General features: G+C 40.9%; 1 protein-coding gene across 2 annotated transcripts in view; it reads left to right on the top strand.

Moving 5' to 3' along the window:
- Positions 1–1,982: 1,982 nt before the first annotated feature.
- Positions 1,983–26,080, top strand: part of LOC124775099 (alpha-amylase 2-like) — a 78,353-nt gene continuing 54,255 nt past the window's right edge. For both annotated transcript variants that reach the window (XM_047249918.1, XM_047249917.1), the window contains exon 1: positions 1,983–2,122. The gene's annotated coding sequence lies outside the window, so the exon portion shown is untranslated. The remainder of the gene's footprint in view (positions 2,123–26,080) is intronic.

Below are 26,080 nucleotides of genomic sequence, written 5' to 3'. Positions count from 1 at the left end.
AGCGAGAAAGCGACCACGAGAGCACGAGCTGCGGACTCATGGGGGAAGAGAGAGTACTGCCTACAGAAGTAGCTCCATTTGGGTAGGTGGTAGTAGCCCAAGGAAGTGACTGCGCTGTCAAAGTACTAAGCTGATAAAGCTTTGAGTTGCTTGTCCGTCCTAACCTAACCTAACCTAACCTAATCTGACCTGACGTTCCTTAAGCTAGGACATTAGCTGGCATTATAAATTTCCATAAATGCCTAGAAGTGTGAAACTCTTGTATCAGAGAATGGTAGACTTCTATGAAATCTTCCGAAAGTAAATGGTACGTAATTAAATATCAATTGTTCATTAACGTACACAGAAATAATATCCATTATATTGACAGAAAACTCTCATAACGTAATTTTATAGAAGCTGAATTCCAAATTAATGTTCTACACTTTACGTGAAGAGGAAACGCAGGAAAAATGATGGCACAGCATTTTTCCTAATATCTCCTCTTCCCGAAAATTATGATAATGTATTACGGCGAGTTTGATTGGTTTCCAATCTTTCACCCAAGGAACTTGTAGAATTAGACTGTTAGGAAACCTGAATTCAAATGACAGAAATAAAACCATTAAAGTAAAAGTAACCAGTACGACCAACATTCATGTATATAAAAGAAAGTACCGCTTGAACGGCTGCACTTACAAACAGAATGTGATTCTTTTATACTTTTGACTACGAGTAGAACGATTAGTACACCCGTAAACGACGAAATCTGGCATTTTTGACCAAACAAGCCGGCCCTTGCGACCGAGCGGTTCCAGGCGCTTCAGTCTGGAACTGCGCGACCGCAACGGTCGCAGGTTCGAATCCTGTCTCGGACATCGATGTGTGTGATGTCCTTAGGCTAGTTAGGTTTAAGTAGTTCTAAGTTCTAGGGGACTGATGACCTCAGATGTTAAGTCCCATAGAGCTCAGGGCCATTTGAGCTATTTTTTTTTGACCAAACAACCACGCCTCCACTCAATGAAACCACCAGAAGTAAATGACATGGCTCACTTCGGCTTCAGGTTTGTGACGACATGAAAATATCGCTCTTTTCACCTCTGTGACTACTTCACGCTCAAACACAGCGTTATTCATCCGAGAAACGAGTCACTAGAGATACTTGCCGTCGTTGTTCAAGCACTCCATCTTGCGAAGCTCAAGAAATGAATATACTTAGGAAAATTTTAAAATATTATTCCCCGCCGCATTCTTGAGTTCATTCTTTATCTGTTGCGAATGTAAGAACCTGTTTTCAGTATAAGTGAGAAAGTGGCCTTGGCTATGATGAGTCAGGCTTTCTGTAATCCTGAATTGATTGGGTTTAGGGCTTTGTGACTCACCATGGTGGCACGTATTTTGCAACGTCTCTTGGAGAGAAAGCTTTGAGAAGTCCTACGAGGAAGCAGCGCTTTCCACAGAGGTGCTGGTACTGCGAACGGTATGTGATTACTGAAAAGTCTTAATTCTGTTTCAGAAATTCAGTGGCTGAAAGGCGTGATTGTTTTGAGGTTTGTGAAATTGTAAACCGGTGGGCTAAACTTGGGGGTTTTGTGGGGTAAACGTGACGTTTCAAGATTGTTTGAGCGGGTAACCTCGGAGGGAGTGATCCTCAGTGATCAGTAAAGTCGTTCTGTCTGAGAGCTTTGAAAGGTTTTGCAAGTCAGTTTCTAGTGATCGAAATTTTAAGGACATATTCGACGCTTGGTGGTATATGTGGTACGTCTGATAACTTTCGGTTGTTAAGGAAACAGTAGTAGTAGTCCAGTCCATAGTTACATCGACTCAGAACAGACACGGTTTCTCTAGGGCTTCAGCCACAACAGATATGAAAGCTGCTGGCGCTTCCTGCATCTGGAGTCACGAGAACACCGATGGTGACCGGCGCGTCTGATTCGTTGTCCTTGGCGGCGGAGTTGCGGTTTCCTGGTTAACACCAGTACACAGTCTGCGCTCCTGCTGGGACGTCGCATCATAGGCGTCCCACCGTAGTCAGCTCGGCAGAAAGACGGTAGCTGGTGCACATAGCGGCTTCCATACCGTTATATCGGAGAAACGCTCGTTGTTCTGAACGTATGAACTGCGCCCGCCCCAAAAAGACTTGGTGAGTACTGCAGTTAAAGCGTAGTAAGAGTACTGAACTTAATACGTCGGTTGTATTCGTCGGATAAACATGCAACAAAACAACGGAAAACTTATGCCACCATACGGTGCATAGTGGAGGGTATTGTACCACTGACAGTCATTCTCTTTCGTGTTCCACTCGCAGTTAGGGCTAGGTAAAACGACTAAAACGACTGTCTAAACGCTTTCGTATTAGCCTCTGATTTCTCTTATATTGTCTTCGTGGCCGTTTCGTGAGATACACGTGTGTAGGTGGCAGTAAGATCTTTTTGCAGTTCATCGGAAATACCGGTTCTCTAAACTCTCAATAGCTTGAACTAAGTCAGTTTATGCCGCGTCATTACGAAATAGTAAAACAACATTCGTCCCACTTGCCCGCGAAAGGCAAAGGTCCCGAGTTCGAGTCTCGGTCGGGCACACAGTTTTAATCTGCCAGGAAGTTTCATATCAGCACACACTCCTCTGCAGAGTGTAAATCTCATTCTGGAAACATTCGTCCCACTTTGAAGCGATATTCTTCAGGGCAACTGATCACAGTAATAACTAATACACAATACGATTTTATGCAAATAGAAACCGATCGTAAAAGCATAACAACTATTATTTCTCGATAGTGTTTCGTGAAAAGAATGTCTCCTTCCTTCTAGGATTTTCCACTTGAGCTCATGGATTAATCGAACCTACTGGTAACATATGCAGCAACATACCTCTAAATTGCTTCGGTGTCTTCCTTCAATCCGACCTGGTAGGGATACAAAACACTCTAGCAGTACTCGGTATTCAGTTCGCGGTCTTCTTTACAGATGAACTACGCTTATATAAAATTATCCCAGTAATCCAAAGCTGACCTTTCGCTTCACGCACAAATGACCTTACGTGCTAGACCAATTTCACATCACTTTGCAACGTCTCGTTTGGATATTTAATGACATGAGTTTGTCAAGCAGTACACAATTCACAGTATATTTGAACTTTGCGGGATTATTTTTCCTACTCGTCTTCAGTAATTCCTTTTTTTGTTTGCACTTAGATCAAACTACCATTCATCACATTAAATATAAATTCTATCGTTTTGTGTTCTGCCAGATTCACTCAACGATGGCAGTTTCCCGCACACACATCATCAGCAAAAATTCGCAGATAGCTGCTCACTGTATCCATCAGAATGGTAAAGTTTATAAAAGATAGAGCGGTCGTATCATAGATCCCAGGGGTCTGCTGGTCTGTCTCTGATGAACATTCGTGTTGCAAGACAGTGTATTGGGTTCTGTTACTCAGGTCTACGAATCACATAGATGTCTGTGAATCTATTCCATATGCTCAGACCTTTGTTGAATGTCTACAGTATGGCACTGAGTCAAAGGCATCCGGAAATTTAGAAATACGGAATCTACTAGTTTCCATGTACCCAATGTTCGCAAGATATCGTGCGAAGAAAAAGCAAGCTCAGTTTCAAACGAGCGACGCTTTCTAAATCAGCACTGATTTGTGAATACATGCTTTTCTCTCCCAAATAAATTTATTAGATTCGAACGTGGAAAATGCTCAAGGAGTCTAGCAAACCGTCGCTATAGATATTGGTCAGTAATTCTACGGGCCCATTCTTTCACCTATCTAATGTATGGGAGTCACCTGTATTTTTTTGTTAATAGAGAGATTGTGCTATATATCACACTCTTCCTGAATTCGATCTACGTACTTTCACAAAGATACGTGCAGCATCAGAAATGGTTCAAAATGCTCTGAGCACTATGCGACTTAACTTCTGAGGTCATCAGTCGCCTAGAACTTTGAACTAATTATACCTAACTAACCTAAGGACAGCACACACATCCATGCCCGAGGCAGGATTCGAACCTGAGACCATAGCGGTCGCTCGGTTCCAGACTGTAGCGCCTAGAACCGCACGGCCACACCGGCCGGCTGTGCAGCATCGGGGACGAGTTATGTGAAGTGTCTGAAATGAACAAAATCAAATACCTCTTTTCTCGAAATGTGTACACCAGAATAGCAATGTCAGTTATACGAATTTTCATATCTGAAGCTATAAAACTACAAGATCTGCTCGAGAAAGATACCTGCGAAAGTCTTTATTCGTGATAACTTGTAGGTGAGGATTCAAATTTTATCTCAGCCAGAGAAAATGACACTGATACTCACCGTGCTAAAAGACAGGTTGTAGTCTCGAACGACTCGTTACAAAATCACATAAATCATCTCATTGAAAAAGACACATAAAAACGTATAATAGTAATTCATGGCATGCTTCAATATCATAAAAGTGGTTGTTGATGGATTCCAAAACAACTGATTACATCCTTGAAGACACTGCTCTTTGCATGCTTTTTGCGCTCAAATAATCGTTTTCAACGGAAAGTAATAGTCTTATAGCACTGCGATGAAGAGCGGAGTCACTAGTGTGAAGCTGCACTTAAATGACAAACTCTCGGATAAACCATCCAGATACGCTTGCAGAGAAAACATTCAGCTCTCCAACGAGTAAATGATATTAACGGCCTTTCGGGCGTCTCAGAGCTCAACTCATTACGAGTGTTTAGGAGGACAACATAGAGTAAGATGTGAGTACTATCTTAACATGCAGCCACATCAATTGAAATCTACGATAAGAAGAAACTCTGTCGATGGCCACTCAAAAGGAGTGAAACAGGTGCCCGATAACAACCATATCCATACACTCTGAAAGCGACACGATGGCCGAAAAAAGAATTATTGTGACACCTGCCTCACTTTTCCAACCTTCCATTGCCGATTGTTGCTCCTACAGACTTCTCAAAGAGTTGTTACGTGGCACCAATTCAGACAACAACGCAGACAAACAAGTTGTTGATAAGTCACCGACGTCGATGTGAAGAGTTATTCACGACCGAAATTAGACAGGTCATAGAGTGATGGCGTAAATGTTTAAAAGTTGTTAGGACTATACTGGAAAATCGTGGAAGTATTATTGTCACGGATACCTTTTTTTTTTTCAAATATTTCCTAGTATCAAAGAGGGGTGATGTGTCTGAAATATTTCTAAATACTTTAGTCGGTAATAGAGAAAAACAATAGGTAATTTGCAAAGCTGTTCAGCAGAACAATCACCGGTATTAGGGGAGATTATTTGGATTAAATTGTTAAAGAATGTTAGACAAGTGAGTAAACAAGGAGGAAATTAATATGGTACTATGATGTAGTTATTATTGGCAACATGAAGGAAAAAGGTTTTTAAAATTCTTTATGATGATAATAAATTATTTCACATGGAAATTTAGCATTGATTACGTATTGCTGTTGCGCTCTTCAGTTAGAAGAGTGGTCTGATGCAGCCCTCCATGTTACTGTGTCCTGTGCAAGCCTCCTCAGCTACTACTGCAACCCACATCCCTCTGAACCTACTCACTGTTTTCATCTCTTGGCCTCCCTCTACTATCACCTCCCCCCCACCCCCCGCCAAACACACATACACTTCCCTTCAACTCTATAAACACTAAATTGGTCCTTCCTTGATGTCTCAGAAATTGTCCTATCAACCGATTCCTTCTTCTACTCAGACTGTGCTATAAATTTTTCTCCCCAATTCTATTCAGTACTTCCTCATTAGTTATGTGATATACCTTCCTAACCTTCAGCATTCTTCTGTGGCACCACATTTGAAAAGCTTCTGTTCGCTTTTTGCCTAAACTGTTTATCGTCCATGCCTCAATTCCACACATGGCTACACTCTATACTAATACTCTCAATAAAGACTTCTTAACACTTAAATCTATATTCGATGTTAACAAATTTCTCTTCTTCAGAAACGCTTTTTTTGCCCTTGCCTCTCTACTTCGACGATCATAAATTGTTTTGCTCCCCAAATAGCAAATCTCATCTACTACCTTACGTGTGTCGTTTCGTAATTTAATTCACTCAGCATCTCTGGATTTAATTCTAGTACATTCCATTGTCGTAGTTTTGATTTTGATGACATTCACCTTATATCCTCCCGTAAAGATACTGTCCATTCCGTTCAACTGCTCTTCCAAATCTTTTCTGTGTCTGACAGAATCCTGTCTCACTTCTTTCTCAACAACTGCTTCCGTTATATGCCCTTACACTCTTATAGCAACAGTGTGGCTCCTGTGAAACTGCAAATAGCTTTCCGATCCCCGTATTTTACCCCCTCTACCCGCAGAATTTCAAAGAGAGTATTCCAGCTAACTTTGCCGAGAGCTTTCTCTAAGCCTGCACATAATATAAATGGAGGTTTGCTTTTCCTTGACCTATCTTCTAAGAGAAATCGTAGGGTCAGTATTGCCTCAAGTGTTCCTATATTTCTCTGGAATAAAAACTGATCCACTCCGATGTCGGCTTCTTAGTATTTTGCAGCCGTGACTTACTGGACTGATAATTCGGCAATATTCAAATCCGTCAGCACCTGCTTTCTTCTGATGCATACCTAATACGTTCCAAAACGCTGGGCATAAAAACGGGATTTTCCAGTGCTTATACATCGGGTTCTTTTGGTGATAAAAGTGTAGTGTCAAGTACGTTCGATAGCCCTTGGGCTGGGGACCATTCCTATACACAACAGAAGGATTTTATTAATGGAATTATCATATAGTACATGGTCATAGTATGGATATCACACACTTCCTCCTGCTTAGGCAAAAGGAGCAATTCTGTTGGTTCTGTCTGGATCTAATGTGGTCTACAGTGGGCTTGTTGAGGTTTATGGGGGTACCAATAGTTCAAGGGCAGTTCCTCGGAATACAGCAAAAAAGAATATCTATTTGTCAGTTACTTTAATGTCTTCTTTGGGCTAGAAAGATACTACGTTTTCCTTCGGGACTTCGATTACCACAACAGCTATCGTTTGATCGACAACTCACGGAATCATCAGAAGTATTTTCTGTTTCTTATAACGTTTTTTAAGTTTCTAACAAAATTTTGACATCGTTGGAATGAATTTCCAAGAAATTAACTAATAAATAACATTTGCGTAGGTTGACAAGAGAAGTGTGTGATTTCGACCGCCTACCAAGTTCCTCATATTTTATCCTAGCGCGGTTGTAAACATTAATGAATTCCACACTGCTTTGAAACTTTGGAGCCTGCACAAAGATAGAAGCTATTAACAAGCATATGCGAGGAAATGACAAAGAAAATTGATTCAGTTTTACCTCCATTTTTAACAGTTACGAATATCGCAAAGGCAACTACAAATTATTATGGACATGAGTTGCAAGTTCGAATGAATAGTACTTGTGAACAATTGTATCAGACAAACTGTCAACGGTAACTGAAATTCGCTTTAAAAATTACGACCCCTTTATGCCGTGTTATGTGTTCAGCGATGTGCCGCCAGTTAAGGTTATGGGCCCGCCGTGTTACGCATGCACTGTCTGCTACAGCTACATCTGGTGTGAACACTTCTCCAGCAGCCTCGAAAGACAGACATTTGGCGAACGCTTAATTCTTTTTTTTTTTTTAAAGTACTAGCTGTGTGTCATAGCAGCTAAAATTCTGACGTTGTGTTTCTGTACAAAAATTTCGGGTCTGTCTGACAATGATGTAATCGAACTGGAATACTTTCCTAAGTCAAGGCGTTTTCCAAGAATATCTTCTCCTCTTTTAATTTCTGAACAGTGTATTTGAGTATTTCTCCTCTCTCATTCCTGCTATCAAGTCCATATTCTCCTGAAACTCTTTTCTATTCCTTCCACTTCAGCCACATTCGAATCACCCACGATCATTAGCTTGTCATCTCATTTTGCATGCTAAATTATCTGTTTAATTTCCTCAACCACTTTATCGCTTGATCTTCTGCTTGCGACGTCGGCACGTGTAACTCAAGTAGTGTTGTCGGTTATGGCCGGATGTTGAATCTGATGAGAAGAACCGTATCACTGAACAGTCCACTCCCGTTGTTCCATTTTCCGCTGGCGTTGCTATGATCCTCTATCCACCTCATCAGAAATGCTTACGCACTATATCTAGAGTGGGTCTTTGCAGTTCCCTTTCCAGATTTTCTAGCTTTCCTACCTCTTTCAAAATTCTGAAAGTAACCAATAAAATAATCAGAATATTTATGAACAGACTATAAATGACCTCGTTCACACACTCCAGTCGCCAAATGAATGGTGGGAGAATATTATCTCGAGATATAGAAAAACACGTGGGCATGTTTAGATAACTGTTACTTGTGAGCAGCTTTGTGGCAATCTGCCTACATATCGTGAAGAGATTAAATTTGATTGCGCATATCCGCGAAAACACGTTAAGCAGTGTTTTATATTTATATTGTGTAAGACGAAACATGTACTTGACGAAAATGAATAAAAAAATTCAGTTCGACATTTTGTACAAAGACTTTTTAAATAATTTATTCAAAGGTCGGAAGTAACAGTTTGAAATGTATAAATTTGTTACTGAAACGAAAATATCTCGAAGGTTAGAAGATGGAACTGCGACCAGCCACGCTTTCGATGAATGATTTATTTCGCAGTAACTGATGTCAGACAGCAGCGTGGATTTGTTTTTCAGATTTCGAATTATTTTGATCCTATAATATAACAGACATTCATGAATTTATTATTTAGAAAGGCTTTTACGTTATATACAATAACTTTACATTTTAATGACTTGAGGAAAGGTGTTTTTCTTTGTGCATGGCAACAAAGCAGTCTGTATCATCGATATGGAGCATGCCTTACCGTGTGCTTGAGTAAAGAAGTCACGCCTGCTAGTGATCTGGTTGGTTGTGCCGAAGAACAAGGTGGTACAGTAACGGCACACTGCTACTGCTGGATGTTATGGCAAAGAGTCTTTTTATCAGCATACATATGAGTATAGAAATAATAATTAGATTTTGTCAGGCGGTGGTAATTTTTATATCACGCTTGTATGTATTTGTGGCGGAAGAAACTTAAATGTATTTTGATATTTTAAGCATATTGTGGCTGTTATCTTAGCAACCATGTATGCAATTATATAAAATGGAATAGTCAGCCAAGCGGTTGCACACAATTTTTTTTAAAAAACACATTAACCATTTTTCGAAGACTATCTTCATTAGAATGGTAAAAGTTACATGAAATCACCTAAAAGCTTTAAAATTTTCAGCAACAGTGCTCTCGTCAAATCACATGTTTGTGTCATGTCAAGAATAAAAATCATAACACAAAAGACAGATTAAATGTATGAAAAGACAGATGATATGCATTTACATGTAAAGAACGTGTACTTTTTGTGTCTTATGAACAAACGTTATGAATGCCCTTTCAGTTCCCGTCATCATCATCTCAGCTTTCGTGTGTTATAGAAACTGTAACTCCAACTAGCATATGGGATCATATGCCATGTGGGAGCGGAGGGCCTACTAGAACTCAGTATAAGGTTTCGGTCTCCTGAAGACTTACCAGTATCATCAACTGGGTCAATCACCGTTTCAAAAGCGTCACAATTTGTTGGCAAAATTTTCTAAGTTCACAGCACGTTATGCAAATTGAACATGTATTGTCGGAAATTTGTGATACTGTAAAAGCTTAAAATTTAATTGTAATATTATTCCAATGCACCATTCACGAATGGAACAGGGAGGGTGGGAAATAACATTGTTACAACAAATACCCTCAAGTACGACTATAAGGTCGCTTCCGAAAGACAGATTTAGGTGGAGGTACTCAACAAAAAATTAAACAAAATTCTTGCTAAAGAAAAGTATTGCATTAAGTTGTTTTCCATAAGCGAAGTTTCAGGTGTACCTCACGTCGAAAACTGTGGAAATATTCCAGCTTGTCACAAAAATTTCCTTTTTTAGTGTATCATATGAGAGAAATGTCATTGTGACAGTACTAATACCAAGCTTTCTATTGTGCATTAAGGTTAAGTTACGACTGTAACAACTTTACCGGCCGAAGAGTTGGGGTAGGGGTGGATGTGGGACGCAGTTGTCAGCACATTGGTTTCGCATTAAGAAGGAGTGGATTTCGAATTCTGACTCAAGTATTCAAATATTGGTTTTCAGTGGTAACGTGTGTAGTTAGCTCATGTTCATGGAATAATTTAAGCTACTGGAAGTAAAAGACTCGTAAATAAAAAAAACAGTTTTCTGTTATGTTCTTAATAATTCTGGGAATGTATTTGTGTTTTCTTTTCCGGTTCATGCTACTCGGGGTACATGTTGGGAGTAAATCAGGAATTATAATTTACATATTTTGAACATTTTTGCAATATAATGCTTTATTTTGTAAAACGTTTGAATTAAGGTACTCAAATTTACTTGGTGTGATAATTTCTAAACTCTACACCTGTGGATGCGTGCATACTGAGCGCATTTTCTACATGATTGTGAGCTCCATTTACAGTTTATTTTATACACACAGCTATTAGCTGGCTACACTCACCATTCATTCACCCTAAGGGGCTTTTGATCTTTTTCCCAGCCACACGGGCGTACAGCCATAATGTTAGGAAGAAGAAACTCCTGCTCAAATCTATTTAGCAACACGAAGGCGAAATGACAAGAGTTCTTGATTTTTCTGTCTTTTCTTAGATTCCGTAAAATGTAGTTAACGAATATAACTGGCTCCAATATAAAGAAAAGAAAGAAACTGCTCGCACTACAAATTGACAGCGTGGTTCAGCACAACTACAGCTCAAAGATACTTGTCAAAGCAACACACATCTTCCATTTTCTCAGTACATACATCAACCAAAAGAGGGCCGCTAATACGTTCTACGAAAAAAAAAAAAAAAAACTAGGTGCATCGGGAACGAGTTACACAAACTGGTAAAACCGTAACGTTTGGCGGCCGATGGATGAATGTGTAACGCTGCAGCACAGTTTCACCGCGCAGCTGGCGAGGAAAATAAACAAGGGTCAGTCAACGACAGGGAATAAAGTCTTTGCGGATGGCATTCAGTGTACTAAGCTGGACCGTAACTATGCCTCGCAGACAGGCTCATGAAGAGTAGATGGCAGAATTGGAAAGAGAACGTGTAATTGAGCCCAGAGAAGCCAACTGGAGGAATCACCGAATCGTGCGACTCTGAACAGGAGCGATGCCACTGTTGGATGGTGTTGGCAGGGCATGAGTGAACCATGGAAGGGAGCGGTTGACTTAGAGACGGACAGAACTTGAGACAGAGCAATCGTCAGAGAGGCACTCAGAGCCCCGAAGTCATCATTATCATCGATCCGACATGTAACCGATGCTTCCGTGGGCACAGTGATACGCGTCTCACAGAGAGGGAGCTCTGTACACCAACTGGCCCGTTTGAGGTGGTGTCAGGCACACTAGCACTGATATCTCGTTGACTGGAGTAGATTTGTCTTCAGTGATGGTGCCCGTTCTGAACCACGATGGCCAGCGAAGCCGCGTGTGAAGTCGTCCGAGATAGCGGTGCGATACCAATCTGACTGACGCCCGCCGTATTACCCAAAAGCCAGGGGGTACCACTTCTCTTCATAGCAGGACCCCTTTGGCTGTCATCTGGAGCACCCATACAGCTCAGCCCTTCATGGCATGCCACCTGAGAGCTGCTTTCTCAGGATGGGGCAGGATAACGTTACGATTGCGGACGAGGGCCGTAATCAGTTACTCTCGTTTGCACAACAAATACGTAAACTTTATTTCCAGAAATTAAAATTTTAAAACCATCTTTAAAAAAAACACACACACAATTGACTGTTTAACGGCTGAAGGCCTGAATTAGAAGTCAGAAGACCAATTCCAAATAGCACATATTAAAATAAATACTTCGGTTTAAAACAGCTGTAACACTGCTGAAGGCCTTATTATAAAAGAAGTGAAATTATTACTCACAAGGGAACCTCCCCATCGCACCCCCCTCAGATTTAGTTATAAGTTGGCACAGTGGATAGACCTTGAAAAACTGAACACAGATCAATCGAGAAAACAGGAATAAGTTGTGTGGAACTATGAAAAAAAATAAGCAAAATATACAAACTGAGTAGTACATGCGCTGTATAGGCAACATCGTCGTGGTTCCGTGGTTAGTGTGAGCAGCTGTGAAACGTGAGGTCCTTGATTCAAGTCTTCCCTCGAGTCAAAATTTTAATTTTTTATTTTCAGACAATTATTATCTGTCCGTCCGTCCGTCCGATGGGAGGTAACTGCGCGGCAGTGAATTGCAGTGTGTCAGGAAAAATGGAGAAAAGACTGGTGAAAGACTTTACTGAACGTGTGATTGCTCCTTACGCGGACAGCTATACAGGACAGAAGGATCATGCATTGTACAATTTTAGTGTTGGAGTAGACGTGATTGCCATTCCTCCAGGTTGTACACCTCTTGTGCAACCGTTAGATATGTTTGGTTTTCGGCAAGTGAAATACTTTGTGAAAAGATTCTATGATTTTGCGAAGCTGCACAGGTAGAATGAGCAGTATTGTTAAAGTGATCGTGTGTCAATTATCAAAGTTTAGATACTCACACATAATCAACTTCGCTCTCCAAAATACCAGGACATGTTCAGATTTGCTTGGAAATATGCAGGATTTTACGGTCTCTCACGGAAAAATTTGAAAACGTTAAAAACATATGTTTTGACGGAGCACAGGGAAAACTGTGCGACTGTGAAACTGTTTCATTCATTTGTTGCAGTTTATGTGACAAACTCTTATGTTTTCATCACTTTCTTGGGAGTGATTATCACATCCACAAGAAAACCTAAATCGGGCAAGGTAGAACAATCTTTTCACCCATTCGCCAAGTGCACAAGTTAGGTGCGTCGACAACATATTCTTGTCATGTGACTCGCATGCCGTCACCAGTGTCGTATAGAATATATCAGACGTGTTTTTCTGTGGAGGAATCGGTTGACCTATGACCTTGCGATCAAACGTTTTCGGTCCCCATTGGAGAGGCACGTCCTTTCGTCTACTAATCGCACGGTTTTGCGGTGCGGTCGCAAAACACAGACGCTAAACTTATTACAGTGAACAGAGACGTCAATAAACGAACGGTCAGATCATAACTTTGCGAAAATAACGAAAGTAAAATTTTCGGTCGAAGGATTACTTGAACCAAGGACCTCTCTTCCCGGAGCTGCCACGCTAACCACGGCACCACGGCGCCCCTGAGCCATACGCTCCATGATGTTGCGTATCTAGCACATTCACTAGTCAGTTTGTATATTTTGCTTATTTTTTCACAGTTCCACACAACTTCTTCCTGTTTTCTCGACTGATCTGTGTTCAGTTTTTCAAGGCCAATCCACTGTGCCAACTTATAACTAAATCTGAGGGGGGTGCGATGGGGAGGTTCTCTTGTCAGCAGAAAGCCAATTTCAAATAATAAAAGGCTGATGACCTGAATTAGAAGTCAGGAAAAGAATTCCAAATAGCACTTTTAAAATAAACACCTTGCTTTTAAAACAAGTTTGCTTAAAGAAAACTTACTGTAACACGCTGAAGGCCTTATCATGAGAGAAGTGAAATTATAGCTTGGCTGGAGGCCACACACAACTTGAAATAACAAACGGCTGAAGGCCTGAATTAGAAGTCAGAAGAACAATTCCAAAAAGCACATTTAAAATAAATCCTTTGGTCTTAAGTTTCCTAAAAAAACTTATTGTAACACGGCTTAAGGTCGTGCTCGGCTGAAGGCCACACAAACAATAATTAGCCGCGCGGGATTAGCCAAGCGGTCTAAGGCGATGCAGTCTTGGACTGTGCGGCTAGTCCCGGCGGAGGTTCGAGTCCTCCCTCGGGCATGGGTGTGTGTGTTTGTTCTTAGGATAATTTAGGTTAAGTAGTGTGTAAGCCTACGGACTGATGACCGTAGCAGTTAAGTCCGATAAGATATCAGGCACATTTGAACATTTTTGAACAATAATTAGAAAATTAACAAAAATGTTCAAATGCCTGTGAAATCTTATGGGACTTAACTGCTACGGTCATCAGTCCGTAAGCTTACACACTACTTAACCTAAATTATCCTAAGGACAAACACACACACCCATGCCCTTTGAGGACTCGAACCTCCTCCGGGACCAGCCGCACAGTCCATGACTGCAGCGCCTTAGACCGCTTGGCTAATCCCGTGCAGCAGAAAATTACAAATATCCTTAAAACAAACATCTGCCATCTGTGCCTTGGCGTACATTATCCCCGTTATGGTACGTTATCTGTCCTATTTCTCGTGGTACTGCATCGTGTGTTGTACTGTCCTCTATTCTCTGTCTGTGTTCATGCTGGGTCTCTACCTCAATTCGGTCAATGTCTCGATCTGCCATTGCTAATCTTTCAAATTCCCTTATTTTCTGTTTTAAGAGCAATTCACCCACCCTACTTCGCGTCAACATGCGCTCACACTATCTCAAGCGTTTCATAAACTTTTTGTTCACATGACTTGACACTTATTATACTTAAGACTGACAATCCATTAACTTACTTGTTCGGTCAGAACCAACTTGTCAATGATGTATCCGCCACCTGTGCGCTTGCATTGGAGAGAAAACTTAATTCTAACAGTATTAAAATTCATAACTTAATTACGCTATTGTCTCTGCTAGAATGTCTCACTTTCTATTGAATCCTTTCTTACTATCACTGCAGCTACTGTTTTCGACTATTTATACCTTTCAGAAAAACTTTTTGTTACGAAAATTTTCAACAGGATATTTTTCTGACCTAGTTAGGCATGTGGTGGACTTTCAATCATGGTATTTTACCACCCTGGCAGGGTCGCCATTCTCTAACATTCTGCATGGTGTCTGTTTGTTCTAAGTCGTGTCTCCCTACCATTTTCGCGCAACGACGCTCTGAGCATGTTTTTTAGGGAATTGACTAGTTTGAACCTGCGACCTGTTGCTGGTAAGGAGACGTCAGGCCACACATGAGATATAGAGTTCAGAAGAGTTCAGTGAGACTAGCGATGATATAATAAAGATTTAAACATCAGCTCCACTGCACGCCCTGTAAAGGAATCTTAATACTAACTAAATTTAGTGGAAGGGGTTCAAGGCTTTCCTATTTTTAGTTAGCTGGTAAAATAACGTCGAAAAAGCAGTTAAGTTTACCATTGGAATTTTTATTCTACTCAAGAAACATTGTTTATAAATTGCGCTATTGATGAAAGGAAATATTTTGATACAGGATGATAAAAACCAACTGCATCCAACAAAAATGTGAACGAATATTCCCTGAATGGGTTTCCGAGTTCTACAGTGGATTGAAGGGTGACCTATGCCATATCACGTTGTATAATCTAGGTTTAAATTAAGTTTCATAAAAGAGAAAACTATCAAAATGGTCTACAGTGACCCTCAATTATCTTTAATTACTTATTTAACTTTTCGTAAATTATAGTGGCTGATGTGGCTTCTCAATAATTATATAACAGAAAAATCATTGCGTTTCAGATTTTAACTTCTAGTAGCAAATGTAAATACCATGAAGTTTAATTGATGTTCGACATTAGTATTATGCAAATAGGGGATGTAACAGATGAGAATTCTGCAGTTCTGAGTGATGCCTTATGCGCTCTTATGCGGCATCGCGTGCGTTCATTACCTTGTCGGTGGTTAGGCAGCGTCAGGGAGCGGCGGGCGGCGCAGCTCAACACATCTCGCCGTCTCGGAAGCCACTCACTCTCACTTCTCCTTACTACAATTTGCTGAAGTTGGTTTAAGAAAAGGTATCTGGCTGTGTTTTCAACTGACCAATCAGCATCTCCATTTTAACTTTAAGCTCCACCTACAGAAATTCTCTCTATTCAATGAGGAACGTTATACTTTTCGTGGTGGTGCAATGTTTTTAATGCTTGCAACGTAACAGAGAAGCGTATAGTTTCACGCTATAACTTGCAGCTGGTGTGGCCCTTTTAGTGTTATTGTTAGATCTATATTATTCTTCTGGGGGGCTCTATCTTTTAATATTGGCTGGGGGGTGGTCTTGGCGGTCGGCGGGCGATGTGGGTATCCTTTATCGTAGGGCCTTCTAGCTTACACGACTGTGCTTTCGGCTTCTGTTCTCGTTTCTCCCTTCGGAACTGCGTCTGTTTTACAGTGAGAAGGTATGACAAGCATTTAGGCGTTCTTGTGTGTCTGTGGTATTCCATTTGCTCACTCGTTGAACGCATTACTTTGGTTAATTTAATGTCAGGATTTATTTGGAGCTATGTGACATACCGCCGGATTTGCTATCATGTCAGGGTTTTCATGGAAGGTGTTGGATTTGCCTGACACTTACACATTCATTCATAGACAAAGAATTTTCGATCCCATCCATGTTGCAATTTTAAATATTATTCGACCACAATTGCAGCGAAAACTTTTCGTAATCTAACAGATTTAACCTGATGATGTGGCTTCTAAGCTACGAAATGGGCCGTTAAATAAATTATTTTAAGAGCTTCCAAGCGGTTGTTATTCAACACGAAAAATTACAGAGCTACCACTCTTCTTCCGTAGCACACGAAAGACGGCAGAAGAACATAAAATTAATTCTTGCATAATATTATAAGAGTATGAAGTTGTTATGGGCCTGCTTCACAAATTACACTTCATTTGCCCTAGACTTCATGAACAACGCTACTTAACAAGTGCTGTCGAGCAAGTGTGGCACCGTAATTGTCTTTCCCAGCATCCAAGTGTGATACCTATTCCAGCTGCAGATAATTCCCGCGGATAAAAATACTTCGGTTGACATAGTGTGACTAAACCATCGGCCAAAAGGAAATAATGTAGTTCCTGCTGATTAAGTTTCTCAACACATCTGTAAGTGACCCCGTATAAGCCTGCAGGCCGGAGTGGCCGAGCGGTTCTAGACGCTACAGTCTGGAACCGCGCGACCGCTACGGTCGCAGTTTTGAATCCTGCCTCGGGCATGGATGTGTGTGACGGCCTTAGTTTAGTTAGGTTTAAGTAGTTCTAAGTTCTAGGGGACTGATGAGCTCAGAAGTTAAGTCCCATAGTGCTCAGAGCCATTTTGTTGACCCCGTATATTCAAGCTGCAGTCTGTGCCGTACATAGCGCCCACTGTATCGCTGTAAATGGCCATACATTGCCTCATCGTTCGCTGCGCCAGCACGCTGCTCAAAACTGCAATTTAATGAGTTCTTTTATTACATGACCAAAACGCTGTTAGAGCGAAGAGTGAAGGGGATGTTATCATACTTGATGCGGTGACAGATTTCCAAAGGATACTCAGCCGTAGCACCGTTTTGGTACAGCGTAGGCTACAGCACTTCTTACACTCCCTCCGGCGTTGTTTCGCAGTACACGGGCGTCAATAGCGACTAGTAAAAATAAGTCTGTTTAGGAGGACGTTTGTCTTAGCCGACAAGGTGATACATAAGGGAAGGAATGCAAACTTTAGCGAACTTTTTTTACTGTTCCTAGACCAGTGATCTAGGGTAGATCAGCGTGTTCGGTCGGAGGGTTTGCAGTCCTCTGTAATAAAAAACTGAGTGAATGGATCAATAACGAACTTCAGCGGGTGTCGAACAAAGGCTACGAATACTAACAATCAAAATTAGATCAGCCAAAAAGAAAAGGGGGAGTGTCTTTGATTCTTAATCAGAACGTCTTTGGTCCTGGGTTCGAATCCCGCCGTTGCTAAAATTTTTATTAAAAATCAGCATTGGCCAACGGCTTTGTCAAAGAGGGTGGAGGAGCAGACGGAGGTTCAGGGCAATCTCTTGTCCTAGGGGTGGGAAATGACCCATAAAGGCGGAAGAATCAGCAATGATCAGCGGCATGAGGGTGCAGAAGGCAATGGAAACCACTGCATTAAAGACACGTAATGTGTATCCACAGGACATGTGGCCTGTAATTGAAGAAGTGCCATGATGATCTCTCCATTGGTAAAAGATCCTGAAATAGTCCCCCATTCGGATCTCCGGGAGGGGAATGTAAAAGGGTAGGTTACCATGAGAAAAAGTCTGAATGATCAACAGGATAACGTTCTACGAGAGGGGGCGTGTAATGTCAGAAGCTTCGACGTGGTAGGGAAGCTAGAAAATCTGAAAAGGGAAATTGAAAAGCCCGATCTAGATACAGTTGGAGTCAGTGAAGTGAAGTGGAAAGAAGACAAGGATTTCTGGTCGGATTAGTAGAGGGTAATATCAACAGCAGCAGAAAATGGTATAAAGGGAGTAGGATTCGTTATGAATAGCAACATAGGGCAGAGAGTGCGTTACTGTGAACAGTTGAGTGATAGGGTTGTTCTTACCAGAATCGACAATCAACCAACAAATACAACGACAGTTGAGGTATACAAGCCGACGTTGCAAGCTGAAGATGAAGAGATAGAGAAAGTGTACGTGGACATTGAAAGGATAATACAGTATGTAATGGAATGTGAAAATCTAATAGCCATGGGAGACTGGAATACAGTTGGAGGGAAAGGAGTAGAAGAAAAGATTACAGGAATATATGAGCTTGGGACCAGAAATGAGGAAAATGACTAATTGAGTTATTTAACAAGTTTCAGCTAGTAAAAGTGAATACTCTGTTCAAAATCACAAGAGGAGGAGTTATACTTGGAAAAGGCCAGGTAAAGAAAAAGATTTCAGTTAGACAGAGATGGTCAGACAGAGATTCCGAAACCAGATGCTGGATTGTAAGGCGTACCCAGGAGCAGATATAGACTCAGATCACAATATAGTAGTGATGAAGAGTAGGTTAAGGGGAGCCGGAACGATGAAATTGACTTAATTAACTTTTTTGTTTTTTTCATTATAAATTTATTTAGAGATTTCTGAATAAAACAAATCAAGTTTAACCCTTCTAAGGGAATACTAAATGTGTTTTTTATCGCTGCAAAGTTGACGCGCCGCGTAAACGGTTGTAGCGACTTGGCGTATCACCTCTGACGGCGCTGCTCGCTGGCTGCAAGCAGGGTATCTTTGCGGAATTAGACAGTGTTTTTTTCCAACGGCCTTATCTCTGTGACAAGTGAGTGTTCATATCGGTAAACATAAACACTATACCGTGTGTGGTGGCTTGTGAAGTTTGCTTTGTGTTGTTTAGCTGTTCAATTTTGCGTATTTGACGAATTTTGCTCTAACTGTTTTACGTATTCGGTTTGTGGATATCAGTATGCCCCGTTTCAGCAACCGAGTGTTTAAGAAAAGGCACAATGAGTGGAGGAAGAAATCTTTTGTTGTTTCGAAGAGAGTTGCTGCTCAGACTGCTTCACCGACTACTCCAAATGAATGTGATAGAACTTCTTCCAGCAAGAAACTTTATGACAGGAAAGAAAAATTTGAAAACTATGAAAGCGACAGTAATGATGTGAATGAAATGATTAACATTTCCTTGCTCTCTAATAATTTGAATCATAACGTATTATGCCAAGTTTGCAAAGAAAGAGGAATGGAACTGAAAATAAATTCACACATTGGTTTGGCACGTAAAATGTGCTGCTGAAGATTCGTTTTCTAATTCTAACAGTATTCCTCGTAGTGGTAATAGTGGAATGAAGGTGTGTGACATAAATGTTAGGCTAGTGTATGGCTTGCATTGCATTGCCAACGGCAGTGCTGCATGGACAATGTTACGTGGAATTATGAACTTGCCAAAACCACAAACCATGTTTGGATATCATAATGAATTGGTGGAATCTAGTGCTGGAGATATTGCTCAAGCAACAATAAAGAAAGCTGTTGAATAAGCTGTGACATATAATGGGAATTGTAGGTATTTAACTGTTGCTTTAGATGGATGATGGCAATGTAGAGGTCATAAATCTCTAAATGGAGTTGTGACAGCTACCAGTGGAGACAGTTGCAAAGTAATTGATGCTACTATTCTCTGAAAACATTGCAGATGTAAGGGCAATACCAAGGACGGAAGTTGTGAAGCAAATTTTCACGGCAAGAGTGGAGAGATGGAAGTAGAGGGACTGAAAACAATTTTTTCCAGATCACAGGAGTGGTATAATGTATGATACGCTAACCATCTAGGAGATGGTGATTGTAAGGGATACAAAGCTGTAGGGGAACTAGATGGAAGTAGAAGGACTGAAAGCAATTTTTTCAAGATCACAGGAGTGGTATAATGTACGATACACTGACCATCTAGGAGATGGTGATTCTAAGGGATATAAAGCTGTAGAGGAACTCAAACCTTATGGCATTAAAATACACATTAAAAAACAGGAGTGCATTGGACATGTGCAGAAGAGCATGGGGGCTCGCTTGCGCAAACGAAAGCAGACATTAGGATCCCAGAAGCTTAGTGATGGTATGACCCTTGGAGGAAGAGGAAGATTGACAGATGAAGCCATTGATAGATTGCAGAGGTATTATGGGTGTGCAATTAGGCAAAATACAAGAAGCATTGAGCAAATGAGGAGAGCAGTTTGGGCATTATTTTTTTATAATGCATCAACAAATGAGCACCCACAACACGCACTGTGCCCCACAGGTGATGACTCATGGTGTAACTACCAATTCGGAAAGGAATATGCTCCATAAAAACAGTTTGCCAAATGCTGTAATCGAGCGTGCGTTTTTTCAGGGCCACATTTGGCCTTCATGTCTTTTTTTATGGATGACAATGCGCGACAGCATCGAACAGTACATGAAGATGAGTTCTTGGAACGAGAGGATAATAAGCAAACGGGCTACACAAGATCTCCTTACCACCCTCGTTGCCAAGTTCAGAGTGTGTTGCAGACCACTCACCTCGTGACCACCCCTCTTAATAAGAACCATGTTCCGCCTAGTGTAAAGTCCAAGAGACCATCATAAATCGTGGCAACTTCACTATACTTGTTGTCCATCAATAAAAGTGACATATCTGTCCATCTTATGAGGTATTTCTTTCAGTTACCCTCTTTTCTATATTGTAGTACTTCTGTCTATGTATGGTCCAAGTTAATTAGAGCTTTGTTATTCGAAAGTGACACATCATGTAACAGTTACTTTCATCCTTAAGTTTTGCTCATCAGTGTATATGAAAAACTTAAGTGTGCAAGATTACCTATAAACAGGACTAAGAAGTCACAAAAGCTACGTGTTTATATATGACAGCGTGTCACAGACATGGCGTTATTATCACGTTAGAATGGTAGCACCAAATCATCCGTACTGACTTGAAATGTTGTCTTACAAGTACATTTGCTACGACGGCTAAAAGAGGAATAAAATGTTTTGAAATATAGCCTTTCTTAAACTGATGCTAGTGTTTCATAGTATGCCAATTTGATTATCAAGGCAGTGTAAAATGTTGAATGAGTTACTTCACGTCTTGCAATAAAAGACAAAACATAAATATACGTAAAATATAATTGCCTGTGTCATATTTGTCTCTATTTCATGTGTATAGATATAATCTGATGTCTTAATACGTGTCACGCTTCTAGTGTAGTAGTTGTGCATTTACGAAGAGGCTCGCTTACTGCTGACACTGGCTGAGGTGCAGTGTGGACTCGCCTCCGTGGGTCCCTGTGTCCCATGTCCCCTGCGCCGCAAACAGCACAACCTATAAAGTAGTGTGCTGCTGAGAGAGTATAAAGCCCACTCACTTACGAGCATCTTCATCGAGTAATCTGATGTTGGTTTCCTTGGTTTACCTACATATCCTTCAGGAAAGCACCGACATCTTTCCAGAGAAAATGACACATACAATTTCATGGCCCGTTGTTCTCTAATACCAAGAATGAAGTGGGAGAAAAAGGCTTGAAAATTTCCTTTAATGTTAGTATCACTTTTTTTCGTTGTGACATGCAAGAATATTTTTTTTTGGAAACCTCTTCAACATATTTTAAACTGAAAATAGAGATGTATAATACAGGGTATTTCACAATATTTTAACGATTTCAATTTTGAATAACACCCAAACTATTTCTGAAACAAAATTGAACATTTTTCTCAAGGTACGTCATTTACTGAAACTTACTTAAGAAATACTATATCAGATAAATGAGGACCATTTGCGACTACACAATACCCGAGGCGTTTCACGCAGATTTTGAACACATCTTTCGTAAGTGTTCGAGGAATCCTAGCAATCTAGCCGCAAGTTCGATCTTTTGGCTGTTGCAACTATATCGGTGTGTCTTTTCGGCACGTTTTTGTGAGGAACGACGAGGGCTCCCGTCCAAACTGCTACGCATACGTTCGATGATCTCTAGAGTTCGGGTGGTTATCCTAGTGCCCGTTGACTTTTGATTCGATGTGGCAGTTGCACGGAAGATTATTACCCATTTTTATATTTTTTCAATAGCAGGTAATGAGTAGAGCGGCTAAATCTTGGAATGCTTACGAAAGGCAATCTGCACGAGTACGACAGATTAGCACTCCACTGCGAACGCTTGAAGTTGCTTCGACCAGTACGACATGATTATTGACCCGTGTATAGGATGAAACTTGATTTATCGCATTACTAATACACGGTGCCACCGTCGCTCTATCTTGGTTACAGATGCGTTATTCACATTTTTGATCATCAAAACATTGTGAAACACTTTTTCTTTAAGTGCAAAATATCGTGCGAGAAAATCCCAAGCTGAGTTCCTCACTAGCAATGCTTCTAAATCCACGTTGATTTATTGTTAGACGCTTCTCTCTCCCAAGTAAATTTAGAAAATGCTTAAGGAGTCTGTAGGAAAACATCGTATGAATATTGGTCTCCAGTTTTGCAGGTCTGTTCTTTTAACCCATCTTGTATAGAGTGTTCAAAAAAAGTGTCGAATACTTTGAGAGATTGTATTACTCATTCAAAAAAGAAAAATAAGTCGTTTAAACATGGGTCCGGAAACGGACACTTGCAGAGATACCTGTGTGTATAGGAAGGGCTGCTCGACGCTTGGTTGCGGCTATTAGCACAGTCGTTTTATTGGCGCTCCGTAAAATGTGTCGACAAGGTATTACGATATCTTACTCACTGTACTCTACCAGCAAATAGGTGTTCTGCTGTCAGTTGTGGGGTTCGAGTCGCGATGTAGGCTACGTTAGTTTCTGTCGTATTTGTGTGCATTATAGTGCAATGGAGGCTACGTTAGTTTCTGTCGTATTTGTGTGCATTATTGTATAGTACTGTCAACGCTGGGTACCTATCATGGTGTTTCACTATCTTCCTAACGCGGATTCGCTTATGTGTTTACTGTTATTGCGCTGTTTGTACGTACAAATGGTGTAGTACATTTACTTTTTCTGTTAGCAATGGGAGACTATTACTCGACGAGTGAAATGACAAAGATGACTTTCTGCTACGGTTTAGCCCTTTCCCTATATTCTGAAAAATATCTGGTAAGCTGTTCAGCAGACTTTCCCAGCGACACAGGGACACAGGTACCCTTGCAGCTCGGAAGACTGAGAGTGGAACGTCCCGCGCAGGCCAAACGCCTGACATTGAGGACCGTGTGCTTCGTACGGTGGAAGAAACCACTGCGACCCGTGTGCCATGATTAGCTTCAGCAGAAGCCTTGCCTCTCTCTCTTGTCTGGAAAGGGGGGGGGGACTTCAAGAACAATTGCTGTTCCCATATGATCTACAGCACGTTCAGCCCTATGGCCATAGGTTCATCATGGCAACCAGTAATACAGTCAATGGCTGTTGCAAAAGTGTGAGGCACATCCACTGCTCACAACCAAACTTTTATTGACCGGTGAGGCAGGGTTACTAAGAGGTGGTGTTGTGATATTCCATGAGCAGCACCCGTGGGCAGATGTAAATCCCAAAGCAATTCAGGAAAGAGGTCATCAACACCGATTTTCAGCTAACGTATGGGCAGGCGTACTAGGGTATATACTAATAGCGCCATATGTGCTACCACAAAGATTAACTGGCGCGCATTATCTGGACTTTCCCGATAATGTACTGCCTACCTTGCTGGAGGTTGTATCATTGCAGCAAGAAATGCAAATGGGGTCCGTGCATGATGGCGAACCAGCACACTTTCACCACAATGTGCGAGAAAACCTGACGCAGATATTTCAGGAACGTTGGACATTCCAACCAACGATGTGCGGACACTACAGGGTCACCTTTTTAATGCATGCCAGCAGGTACAACGTCAACCTGGTAAACTTCAAAGAGTGCATAATTTTTTACTTCGTAGGGCAGAGGGGTGCACTGTCATGAATGGACACCACGTTGAGCACCTCCTGAAAACACGTGTTTATCGCAGACAACATGCATTTCCGGCCCCATGTTTATTAGACTTATTTTTCTTGTTTCAATAAGTACTACCGCCTCTCAAAGTATTCGTCACTGTCTTTTTGAACACTGTGTAGTCACTTGCTCTTCTTTTCTTGATAAAGAGATCAGGCTGTGCAGCACATTCTTCCTGAATACTTTTTCCTGTGCCTAACCTAATGCAGTATCACATTAAGTCAGTAGAAGAGGCGATTACAACAAGCAGAGTGTGACAATGGGTGAAATAGAAAGAGGCAAAATAATACAGCTAGGAAATATTGACAGAGTTTGTGTGAAGAGAAGGTTCACAGGAAGCTTAATGGGGCAGATTCCTTAGTAATTATATAAGTAGGGGGAAGAACGTTCATGGCTAAACAAACCGCAAGAGTAATGAAAGAAGAAATACAAAGGAACTTCAAGAGCGAAACTGTATTGTCAGGAATCTACGGTATATTACGAAATAAACTTACTGCACATCATTGGGGACGAGTTACGTGAAGTGTTTGAAAAAAAGTAAAAGGAAAGACAACCTCTTTTCTCGAAATGTGTACACCAGAACTGCGACGGTCACTAATACGATTTTTCATATCTCAAGATCTAATATCACCGTAATATTCGATAACGTTTAAAAGGTATGTGCAAAATCTTGTACCTGTGACCGTGGTTTGAAAATTTTAGCTCAGCCACAGAAATTTCCACTGATATTCATTGTTACAAACGACTGGCTGTAGTCGCAACCGACTTCCTAAAACTGATTGTTGATGGGTTCCAAAACATGTTATCAGATCTCTTTTGTCAAACAATAATGTTTTTCTACGGAAAATAATAGTCTCATAACACTGCGATGAACAGCGGCCTCACCATTGTGAGCCTGTATGCAGCTTTCAAACGATTAGGTAGTATTAACGGTGCAGGGGGAAACTCAAACCTCAGTTCTTTGTGACTGTTGAAGACGACAACATGGGGTGAAACTTGAATACTACTTTAACAACAAGCTTCCACATACTTTGAAATTTACGGTAAGATGTAAATCCGTGGGTGGTTTCTGAAAATGAGTAATATAGGTGCCAAATTGCAGCCATATTCACACACTCTGAAAGCGACAGAGACGATCGAAAAATTTTGTTGGGAGCTATTATGACACCTGTCTTACTTTCACTATCTCGCAGTGTCTGTTCTTACCCCTACTGACTTTACAGAGAGTTATTATGAGGCACCAAGTTTGACGACAACAACATAGACAAGTTGTTCATAAGCAACAGAAATCAAGGTGAAGAGTTCATCAAGATTAAAACTGGATTCGTTATAGAGATACGGCATAAATGTTTTTGACTGTCGTTGGGACTATACCGAAAAATCTTACTTTCACGAATAACGTTTCTTGCAACAAAAAACGGGTATGATGTCCCAAATACGTTAAATGCCGGCGGGACAAGCTACTATAGCACAAAAAATGCAAATATATTCCTGTTTATTTAAAAGATCCTAACTGTTTCCCCATTCTCATCACCTTCAGAAATTTTTTGCCAAACGTTTTGAATTGCGAACATATTAGTGCCTTTTTTAACATGCAACTCATTTCAAGCTCCCTCAGGCTCCCTTAACTGAACTCACTTATTCCCTCTATTCTATCGCTGCAAGTCACTCATACCCACCCACTCCAAGTTGGTCCTTTCCACTCACTCATTCTGTTGACTCCTTCTCATTATCTCTCTGTGTATCTCTCTCTTTGTCTCCTTTGTCACAACCACAGTCCGTTTCCTCGTAGTGACACTGTCTCTTTCTTGTTCTGTACTACCGCTTATATAACATTCCTTCCTTATTAATGTTGCTGTCACAA

This window comes from Schistocerca piceifrons, chromosome 2 (genome assembly GCF_021461385.2).
Source record: "Schistocerca piceifrons isolate TAMUIC-IGC-003096 chromosome 2, iqSchPice1.1, whole genome shotgun sequence".
NCBI lineage: Eukaryota > Metazoa > Arthropoda > Insecta > Orthoptera > Acrididae > Schistocerca > Schistocerca piceifrons.
This window is presented reverse-complemented; position numbering and strand designations above follow the sequence as displayed.